At 42.8% G+C, this 8,758-nt stretch overlaps 1 protein-coding gene across 2 annotated transcripts in view; it reads right to left on the reverse strand.

Moving 5' to 3' along the window:
- The window catches only part of Eif4e3 (eukaryotic translation initiation factor 4E family member 3), a 234,961-nt gene that overhangs the window by 95,139 nt on the left and 131,064 nt on the right, over nt 1-8,758 (reverse strand). The gene's annotated exons all lie outside the window — the stretch shown is intronic.

An 8,758-nucleotide genomic window follows, 5' to 3' on the forward strand; every position in this document is an offset into this window, starting at 1 on the left:
CTGCCTGTGCTAACTGCATTACAGTCATTAGCCTTGCTAATCCTCACCACCGGCCTGACGTGATCAGTACTACCATAGCACTTTGTGGGTAAGAAAAACGAAGACAGAAGTGTTTAAGAACTCGTGCATGGTCATGCAGCCCCTAAGTGGTCAGGCTGGGGATCTGAACCACATCCCTGGCTCAGAACCCACTGCACTGTGCCGCTGCACTGGACTCTTGACTGTGCACAAGGACATTGCTGACTCCAAGCACTAGAATCACCAGGGCCACCCCATCTCCCTGTTATGGAAGGCTTAGGATGTGCCAGATTGGGCATCTTGTGAATTGTCCCCCATGGCATTGCTAACAGGCTCGCATTACTGTTGCCAAACCATTTTACAGAAGAGAAACCCAAGGCTAAAGGAACCTACCCAAGGTTATGCCGATACGACGTGACCACAGCAGGACTTGGTCCCTGCTGTCTGGCTCACAGACCAGACATATCAGTAATGCAGTAATTTGGTTTTTCTACTGATGAAATTGGATCTTCCAAATAGGAAGCTAAGCAATGACTTATGGGCCCCCAGTCATGTGATCAGGACTTCCTGGAGCCTTTCCTTTGTCTTTATTTGAAACACTCTCCCGTCACCCTCCCCACCTCCCTCACCCCCCCACCCCCACCCCACTTCAGCGTTAATGGGAAGAGAAGAAGTGCTTTTTCAGGAAAATACAGAATGTGACCCTGGTAACATGGGGAGATGAATGAAGGAGCCCAGGCTGGCCATACAAAGCAAGATGGGACCAAACTGCAGTAGGGGTGTGTGAGAGTGTGGCCAGAACATGGCTGGAAAGGAACACATTAAAGGACAAAAGCAAAGTCCTGGCTACATGGAGCACTGCATGAGTGATGCAAAGGTTCTGGCTGTCTTATAGGGTCAGGCAAGTGATCTGAGATGGTCTATTACCAAAAGCAGAAAACAAATGAGCCAGAAGTGCAGACAGGCCATGTTGCACAAATTTTACTCAACTCAATGCTTGTCTAAGGGCTCACTGCACAGAAAGACCAGCACCTGGCCAAGAACAAACTGAGAGACCTCACCTGCCACATGGGCAAGGCAGCACTGGTCTCTCCCTAAAGCTTTACGACAAAGATTCATGGTAAGCCTCAAGCACAACACTCTACTTACACTTAGCCATTGGCCTAGGCAAATACTGGAACCTTTAGGAAATCTGGTATTCTAGCTAGAGGTTTGCAATCTTCAATTATTTTTTGTATTAAAGAATGCAGAACTATATTAAAAAAAAAAAAAAACCTAGAGAACACGGTGTGAATTCATCTTCTAGACACCTTTCCCTTCACCCAAGCCAGTGTGAAATGCCAGTGAGCCAAAGGAATGCTGGGCCTCCTGACAGGTACAACTGTGCTTCCATCCCTGCTCCCAGAGTGAGGGCTGGCCTCCCGCACCCTTCCAAGGAGCTGGGCAGGTTGGTGCCAGACTGCTGTATGACTTCACCTCTGTAATCCTCCCGACACGTGTGAACACCCCAGTATGCCGGATTATCAGTAAGGTGATAACACTTGTACAGCATACCTGTTTGGCACCATTTGAATGAGGCTCCCTTGGGCCACCTAAGCTTTCACTTCCTGTTATCTGCACCTGCACCGATCTCAGAAGCAAATAAAAACACCCAGCAAGACCATATTTTAGGAGTTTAAAAGCCAAGAGACAACCAAAGCAAGTTAACCCAAAGTCTAAAAACACAACAAGGTAATGAGCCTGAAGTTCCAATTCTCACACCACAGATACGAGCTAGGATGCTCCTTCCATGATTTTAGCTAGTTTCACAAAGTTCCTTGTCCTTTGTGCATCTTGGCTACTTCGTGGAACTTTTAACCAGGACGAATAATAACAATACAAAGAGCTCACACGTGTAAAGCTCTGATCGTGCATCAGGAACTATGTGTCACGACCCACATGGATTACCTAGTTCAATACACAGAACAAAGTTCTATTATTATGGCTTTTTAAACAAACTCATTTATGGAAGATGGAGCTAAGTCAGAAAGGTTAGCAGGCTTTAAGTCATCCAACAAGTCACAAATGCTTCTTTACCCCAAAGCTGCTGGACTCACACCCATCCCCTTCACCATCACCCGACAGTGTGATTGACACATGGAGCATACTAGACCAGGGCCACAGACTCAGTGTCCTGAGCTTAACAGAACATTTTATCATGAGCGTGAAATAGCTGTTGCAGCGTTTGAGGGGCTTAATCACTTATAGGTCAGGATTTATCTTTCAATGAAAAGGCAAACAGTCTTCCTGGGACGTTATTTTCATGTCAGTTTTGGAGAAAGGAAACTAAGAAGAGGAAAAGAAAGAAAATTATCCACCAAAAAGTGAGGGGCTGCAGACACCACAGTCTCCTGTCACTGTCCCTGATGAGTGTTAGGGGTTAGAAAATGATAGTTTCATGCACTTGAGACTTCAAGTCACTGTTACTCCACAGAGGGCTTTCCACAGAGATGCCAGGCACACAGCAGGCACTGAGACCATTCCCTATCAGTACCTTCTTAATAGGAACTTATTTTAAGGACATTGTGTTTTGGTTTTTACTAATTCATTGTGTAAAATTCATTGTGTTAAAAAAAAAAAGTCTTTGCTAAATACATATATTTGATGGGGCGGGGGGAGCTAAACACTCTTAATAAGAAATTCAAATCAAGAATGACTCAAGACAACACCTGCCTTCTGGCCTAATGGAAAAATCAATCTGTCAGGTCTTAATTAAGTGCTCAGGCTAGAAAGAAAAAGCACCCGCTTCTACTTGGTACAGTACCTGGTATATTTTAGATAGTCAGAATGTAACTGAAAGCTGTATTTGTTGCAGAAATTGGAACTATGCATAAGGTGACTCATTTGATTCTGGGCGGCCATATATTTAGTAAATAAAAGGTGGAGGAGATGAATTGCATAAGCTTGTTGAAGAAGAGCCCTGGGAATAATGATATGGGTTTTGGATGTCTAAATGGTATTTGTATTAAAACATCTAACTGAGGATGTCCAAAAGCAAGTTAGGTGAACAGGAAGCAATGCTTCCTGGCCCAATTATTAATTTGGGGTTAAGAGGTGAACAAATGAGGAATTAGTAAGTTAATGAATGAATAAATATATGTGTGTATATTCCATGAGGACAAATACTCAAAGACAAACATTCAAGTCTTCTTTCTATTTTATATGACACCTAGGAAATGTTCAGACACGACCACGATGAAAACAGTTAAAATTTCAGCTAAGCCCCTCCACACACACTCAGCACAAATGTGGGCTACATGCTTGCCTAAGATGGGTCACGGTCACTTTATAGAGTGACAATATGAGGCAGATATGAGGTCCCTCTTTCCAACTTGCTAAGCAGCACAGCCGGCTTGTTCTGCCGTGCCAGAGGTGGGGAATAGAGACACTGAAGCCTGCAAATGGATTACAAATTAATAACAGGTTTGCAAATGGTGAGCCATCCTGAGCAGCTCTCGTCCCCCTAGGAACTAAACACCAGACACCTTGGCAGGAAGAAATAACGCAGGCCGCCAATGTGCACACATTCAAATCCCAAACCTGACTCTAGGACCCTAGTGAGCTAACAATGGACCCACCATAGTATCTTTCCAGTCCCTATAGCGTGGCTGTTAAAAGGCACTCCAAGGGGCTTTCTGGAAAGAGGTAGACAGGAAGGCACTGACGGTCACAACCAGTTACTGTCAGAAAGAGCATGCTGACAAGGGGGCCACTCGCCGAGAATAGCCATGCTTCCTTTTCTCATTATTACCACCCCCAGGGGTAAGGAAGTCAGCCCCATTCTCTATGGAGAAAGCCTATCCCCCCATGGATTCTGAAGGTGCATCCACCTGAAGGTGGTGACACCCTGGTGTTAATCTCCCTGGCCATCTTCAGCTTCTTCCAAATGCCAGGACATGAGCCATGTACCCCTCAGCCCAGCCCGATGTTCCTCATCACACACACACACACACACACACACACACACACACACACACACACGCACACACACCCCTGCCCCCTGGGCTCTCAGAAATCCCCTCAGAAAACATCCTGCCACCCCCACTCAGTTCCCTCAAAACAGTCACATGGCTGTCACCACATCATGTCAAGAAGAGCTACATGCTGCACAGAAGCACAAAGAAGAAGAAAGACCTTGGAGAGAAACGGTAGAGAAAACTGGAACGAATAATTAAGAAAGCTTGGGAGCTTCGCTTTTTTCACTTTCTCAACTCTTGTCATCAAATGTTCCAAATAAAACAGAGGACGTGTGACCTGCCAATACCTTCTTTTCATGACACAAACTCAGGCAATTGGAAGAATTCTTATTAAGTGTTAGGATGAACCAACACCTCTGTTGGGGGTTTTGTGTAACTGCTCATGTGCACCTCCTGTTGGCCACTGTCACAGTCACTAGGAAAAACTGAAAGATGCAGCCACTTGCTCAGAATGCCAAGGTTACTAAGTGACAGACCATCAGTGCATGACACAGGAGAGAACAAACACTACCTGCTTTCAGTGAAACATTCCACGATGATCTAAAATTTGGTAATGCAAAAAAATCCATTCTTAGCTTCTAACTCAGTTGGACTTGAACCACATTAGGGAAGCTCTTTTATCTTTATCAGTGAGGGTGTCACTACTGCCCAACGTAGCACCACGATATCTCCATAAAATGACTCTGGTATTTCGTATGGCTTAGGTCAACCTCTCTGAGACACAGCCAATTCCTAGAAGCAAGGAAACAAACAGTACCATTCCAGAAAGAACCTGCTCGCTTAATAATTAACATGGGGATAACAGGAAGAAAGGCAGGGAAGCTCTCTTCTGAGGCTACCTTCTGATTTGAGGCCCAGTGGGCCACTTCCAGAGTGAAGCCAAGGACAGGTGACAATGAATATCAATAAAGGGGACAGGAGACAGAAGGTACAATGTGGTGAGATCCTAGGAGAGGGCTGTAGAAAAGGACAAAAGGAAGTGGGGGTGGGTGGGGGGGATGAGCATGAGGAGGACTCACCTCCCTCATAGGACCTTGCAAAAGGCTGCAAGAAGACCAAGACCCTCCAGGAGAGGGAAAGGGAGGGGAGGGAAGAGGAGGAGAGGGAAGATCCCTGAGTAAGACTGGCATGGGAAACCTTAGCCTCCTCTGCCTGCTGCAACCCAGGCCTCGTGTAATACAGGGAAGGAAACCTTGATACAGAAGAGCAAAGCCTGAAGACAGCATACAAATCCCAGGAAGGACTGGTTTCATGGGCATGTAACCAGTGCAGTCACGTGAGGCTCTGTCCTCAGATAAGCCCCACATTCAAAAACCTCTGCCCTTGGTTTAATGCTCTGCTGCTATCATCTTGAAATTCTCAATCATTTTAATAAGGGATCCTATATTTTAACTTTGTACTGGTCTGGCAAATATACAGTTGGTCTTCTTCTACTTTTTTGTTCGTTAAATTTCAAAAAGCCTCCTAAGATTTAGATTTGTCTACACTTTTATAGACAATTTGTTTCACAAACTCTTTACACTCTGGCACCTGGCTTGGTTGTCCAAGATTCTCCAATATTGATACTTACTATTGAGCAAGTATTGATTTCATGTCACCCCAAACACGTGCTCAGTATGACTGTCACAGCCCAAGGAAAAGCAAAACACAAACGTCACTTGGGGGGTGAGGAGAACAAAGGTAAAATAAGTATAGCATCCATTTTTAACCTCAAGGGACTGTAATAAGAGTTTCAGCTACTCACCAAAAATCACTTGTAAAAGATCCTCAAACTTATACTATTTTATCCACAATCAGATATACAAGCCCCCCTTTATACAGGTGTACATGTGACACACACATAATACATACATACAGAGAACATCTGTAGCTCTACAGGCTTGCTCCATCCTTAGTCCCAAATACACTTCAAACATCAGCGACCAGGCTGAGAATGTAGCTTAGTGGTACAGCACTTGCCTAGCATGCTCCAGGCCTTAGGTTCAATCCCCAGCATTACAAAAAAAAAAAAAAATGCTCTTGATAAGTGTGCGAAATAAAAGTATGCACCAAAAAGTATTAGAACATGATCTGTATATGTTATTTTCAAAAAGTGTATTCACATATACATAGTCTACAGTCATATATACCAGCAAACACTCAAATTTTTATGCCAACATAGACATCTATAGCCACATGTGGCTATAAATATAAATAAAGGCTAAGGTTACTGTCGTGATACCAATGGCTAGGTGACACAGGGAAAGTCATGTCCTCCCTGAACCAGCATCTCCTGTAGACAATGTGTGGTTTGGCTCAGACCATCAGTGAGGTCCTTTGGAGTTCTGACAGGTCCCCATTCTGGGCATCAGGGCAGCCTAGGAAGTTCCTCCATTAATGCTCCCTGTCTCAAAAGCAAATTGGTCCCCGCTTGCCTCCTGATTACCAATAGGAAGCTTTAATGCTCGCTTGATAGAGGTAAAGAGAAAGAAATTATTTTTTTAAGATATGGAATATCTAAAATACATTAATTCTGAATTATTCACTGTAATACTCTCCCTAACCCAAGGGCTAAGGATACTTTTTCATGGAACAAAAATGCAAGCTCAAGTTCAAGGGGAATGGTCCACCCTTTCTCAGTCTATGCTCAGCTCCTTCACACGGGTGCACAGTCAGGCTCTCTGGGATTTTCCCATTCTGAAAAGGAAGCTGTTCCATGAGCCAGGCTCTGTGACCACCCATGATCTGAATTACGCACAGGTGTTCAAAAATACAGAGGGATCCAGCATAATTAAGAGTATTAAGCAATCATCTCAGTGCAAGGAGGCAGCTGAAGAAAAGAAGAACAGAGTTTGGGCAACACTTTGGGAAATAAATTCCACAGCCTTTCACCAAGTTGAAATCTTGGCTTTGGACACACATAAAAATGAGCCTGGCCTGATCTTAGCTCCCAGTGGACATCTGCCAGATCACAAAATTTGACCCAATTGGCCTGCCTTACCACAGAGAAGGCCACTGCTGGAATAGCAGATGGTATGCCTGGTCAGAGGCAATCTGGACACATGCATGGGACAGTGGCAGGAAAATGTCAGAAAGAGGCTGGTCCACGCTCTTCAAGAGAATCTTTTTTTTTTTACAATGCCTTTAAAAAAAAAATCAGAGCAGACTTCCATCTGATTTCTTCTCTTATAGACTTCACTCATTCTTTCTCACATCCTATAAAACATCTTTAATTGTTCTTTTTTTTTTCTCGTCACTTGGTGCTGCAGATCAGTAACTCTATCCATGGAGAAATGTCTGCAAGAGAGAATTACATGAGAAATCCTGTGTAATAAAGAAAGTAGGGTCACTGTTTTCCCACAAGGTTTTAAGAACCTAGAAAAAGATGCTGAGTTACAAGTATTACTTCTCTTTAAATAAACCATTACCAAGCATAACCTTATTTGATATGAGAAACTCTGTTTCTGTTTAAATTAAAACTGTTGTTTAATGGGTAACACCACTCTAATAGTCCCTGTTTAACACACACCAGTCATTTCAAAAAGAACACTGTCTAAACATTCCTCTTTGTTATATTTTTCTCCATCCTTCAGAGAAACAGTATCTACCTTTGGACTATTTTGTTTAACATCTGCAGTCCTTTATGCTGTTTACCAAGTATCTTATATTCCTAATAAAACGCCAGTACAAATAACCAAGTTGTCTAGGGGGAAAAAATATAAAGTTTTTCCAACCAGCCCTGTCTGGTCAAGGTAAACATTTCTAGATGGCCTGGGTTGGCCAGACTGACACAAATGCCTTTTCTCTTTCCTCTGAAATTACAAAAGATTATCATTTTACTCAGCAATGAGCCTGACTAAATTGAAACTCTGTACATCAGAATTAAATATGTTCCATCCACTCAAGATGAACACAGTGTGTTATTTATCACTAATACTTAATGACAAAAAAAAAAAAAACTGATAACTCTCTCCGATTATACCACCGACGCATCCAGGCTCGCATCAGTGGTTCGTTTGGCCATTAGTATAATCACAGGAGCGTCGACTCCGGCTTATGCAGCAAGTGTGGTAACAGAGCTGAAAGTAGACACACACGATTTTAAAAACATGTTCCGATTTCCAAGTATATCTTTATTTATATGGCTTTCTTACCACAAAGATGTCAGTCCTTGAAATTATGCACAAATCCCTTTCTACACTGAAGAACAAGGTGCTATATCATAACAAGGATACACAAGTATAAGGCGCCTGTTAATTAAACATCGCTTTGTAACTTGCTGCCCTGCATATGCAACTGCTAAATTCTAAGCCAAGTCTTTAAATAAGGATGAGAAAATGGCTAGGCTCCTTCAAATGAATGCTTTGCCTATTTTTATCCCTTAATGTAAGGGATCAGCCACTTGGTAGCTTATCTTCTAATCAAATTTCCTGATAAATGGTTAAGATTATTTAACCCCCCCCCCAATAATACGCAAATGATTGAAGTATGAAGTTTGAATCAGGATTGATGGGTTCATAGTCTTCCTAAATGTTCCATGTATAGTACTAGAAAATGTGGCTGGGTTTTAGGTTCAGATGTACAGAAATTGTCTTGAATTAATATTCAGCATCTCAAAAGGTTCTCCTGGAAGAATGGGTGAACTTCAGCTACCTATAGCCACATGGATGAATTTTGCTACTGCTATTGAATTAAAATAGGCAAGTTACAAAAGAGTGTATTCAGTAGAAAACTATCAATATAAA

Source organism: Castor canadensis, chromosome 10 (genome assembly GCF_047511655.1).
Source record: "Castor canadensis chromosome 10, mCasCan1.hap1v2, whole genome shotgun sequence".
In the NCBI taxonomy this organism is placed as follows: domain Eukaryota; kingdom Metazoa; phylum Chordata; class Mammalia; order Rodentia; family Castoridae; genus Castor; species Castor canadensis.